Source organism: Bufo gargarizans, chromosome 4 (genome assembly GCF_014858855.1).
Source record: "Bufo gargarizans isolate SCDJY-AF-19 chromosome 4, ASM1485885v1, whole genome shotgun sequence".
NCBI lineage: Eukaryota > Metazoa > Chordata > Amphibia > Anura > Bufonidae > Bufo > Bufo gargarizans.
Genome location: NC_058083.1, coordinates 196,236,747 through 196,239,619, shown reverse-complemented (window position 1 = coordinate 196,239,619; position 2,873 = coordinate 196,236,747).

Genomic DNA, 2,873 nt, shown 5'->3' with positions numbered 1-2,873 from the left:
AAGGGGAAAAACAAAACATGCATAAGGAATTGTCAACCTTTGGGGGCTTTTCTCCCAGACCCCCCCATGTGCCTGAACCTGTGGAAGGAAGCATACCTACCTAGTTCCCCTGGGTTCCAGTTTCCTTGGTCTCCCGCCGCTGCCTCGTGCCAGTTTCTACACATCTACTTCCCATTTGACATGGCTGTTGCAGCCAATGAGTGGGCCCCTACAGTGACATGTACCACGTGGTACGTGACCCAAAGACAACTGCAGCAGCCATGTCACCCACATCAAACAGGAAGTTAACATGCGGAGACCGGAGCAAGACAGCAGCAGTCGGAATACCAAAGGGCAGGTAAGTATGCTAAACGCTGCAGGTCTGGCAGAAAGGCCCCTAAAGGTGAACAACCCTTTTAATAAATTGACCCCTATAGTTCTGGAAAATGTACCATTATCAATAAATGTGAAAAACCTGACTATCGTAGCGGGTAGGTGGGTCCAAATCAACAAGACGGGACAAAACAAGTAGGCAGGGACAACAAAAGTAGCCAGGGCCTGCAATACCACAGGGCAGCACAAAATACCACCCAACCACAGTATTCAACTGTATCACACCGTTATGAGGACAGTAATACAGTTGAGTTCAGGAGGGCACCTGTGGCCGTTGAGCATCAGATCATTATGTACCTGGTCTGTGGCCATTAAAGGGGTTGTCCGGGTTCAGAGCTGAACCCAGACAAACCCATATTTTCACCCAGGCAGCACCCTGATGTTGGCATCGGAACATCTCATGCTCCGATGCGCTCCCTTGTCCTGCGCTAGATTGAGCAGGGCACGGGCTCTTTTGTTTATTTTTTTCTCAATTCTTTATTTAAGGAGACAACACTTTATGGTAATGCTCGCTTTTTCTGCTTAATATACCAGATAATTCCACAAATCTACAAATTTGATTCACTTTCACCAGTCACTTCTCATATGTCGGAGGAGATTGACTGAGCCAGTGCAGAGGGATCAGGGACTTGGCAGCCACCAGTAAATGGAAGATTAGGTTATGTTTAGAGGGTCTATAACTCAGGTTAGCTCTAGCCAGCAAAATTTGGTCTTTCTTCAGGGTAAACGTGGCATAACAAACGGACTGAATTGCTTTCTCAATTTTGTGAACCATATATGGGAGAGAGAGCCTAGCCCTAGATGGTACCTACATCTCCAACATTTTTTGTCAGACGAAAGGTTATGTGCATATAGCAGGGCTGGCCAACCTGCGGATCTCCAGCTGTTGTAAAACTATAACTCCCACAATGCCCTGCTGTAGGCTGATAGCTGTAGGCAGACTGGGCATACTGGGAGTTGTAGTTCTGCAACAGCTGGAGAGCCACAGGTTGGCCATCCCTGGCATATAGGAACTCTGGCGTTCTATACCAGAGAGTTAATAGTTTATAATGGTTTTCTTGTAGTCGAACACAAGGGGAAAATCCATGGGACGAGGTGAGGATTGCCCGCACCTCCTCGTCTGACAGAGATATGTTCAACTCTTTCTCCCATGAGGAAATAAACGCTGGTTTCGGCACATTGGTAGGGGATAAGAGCCTACCCACCTTCCTCTAATGCGTGGATGAAGTGGGAAGGCCGTTTCAAAGGGGGTTAGCTGTCTCTTGAAAGAAAAAGTTTTTAAAAACCTCTCAGTAACTCTTTGAAAATGTGTCATATGTAAATGAGTGAGGGGAGCAGAGTGAGCAAGAGATAGGATTGTTTCAGATGTAGGGGCTTTGCCAGAGCTAAACAGTTCCATTATTGGTACATGGCCAAGACCGTCCCAGAGCTCTGAGTATGGTGCGTCAAGGTTAGTTAGAACCATGGGGATCAAACTCGACGGAAGAAGAGGGGATGGAGTAGGAGCCAACACATCTCTCAGGGTCAGCCATACCAAGCACGTGCTCTTTAATAAAGGGTCGAAATCAAAGCGCTTAACTAAGCTTGCTTTAGGTGCCCAAAGGGTTTTTAATAAATCAGAGCCCAGGGACTGTCGAGCCACTACTTCCATATCCAACTGTTTGCTAGGTTTGAGAATATAGGGTAACCTCGTTCTGCACCCCCTCCACAAAAATCTTGAAAGGGTGGCCCTAATACAGTTAAAGAAGGTTGCAGCCAAATGGATGGGTATCATTGCCAGAGTATACAAGATCTTTGGAGTTATACAGGTCCTTCTAAAAAAATTAGCATATTGTGATAAAGTTCATTATTTTCTGTAATGTACTGATAAACATTAGACTTTCATATATTTTAGATTCATTACACACCAACTGAAGTAGTTCAAGCCTTTTATTGTTTTAATATTGATGATTTTGGCATACAGCTCATGAAAACCCCAAATTCCTATCTAAAAAAAATTGCATATCATGAAAAGGTTCTCTAAACGAGCTATTAACCTAATCATCTGAATCAACTAATTAACTCTAAACACCTGCAAAAGATTCCTGAGGCTTTTAAAAACTCCCAGCCTAGTTCATTACTCAAAACCGCAATCATGGGTAAGACTGCCGACCTGACTGCTGTCCAGAAAGCCATCATTGACACCCTCAAGCAAGAGGGTAAGACACAGAAAGAAATTTCTGAACGAATAGGCTGTTCCCAGGCACCTCAGTGGGAAGTCTGTTGGAAGAAAAAAGTGTAGCAGAAAACGCTGCACAACGAGAAGAGGTGACCGGACCCTGAGGAAGATTGTGGAGAAGGACCGATTCCAGACCTTGGGGGACCTTCAGAAGCAGTGGACTGAGTCTGGAGTAGAAACATCCAGAGCCACCGTGTACAGGCGTGTGCAGGAAATAGGCTACAGGTGCCGCATTCCCCAGGTCAAGCCACTTTTGAACCAGAAACCACGGCAGAAGCGCCTG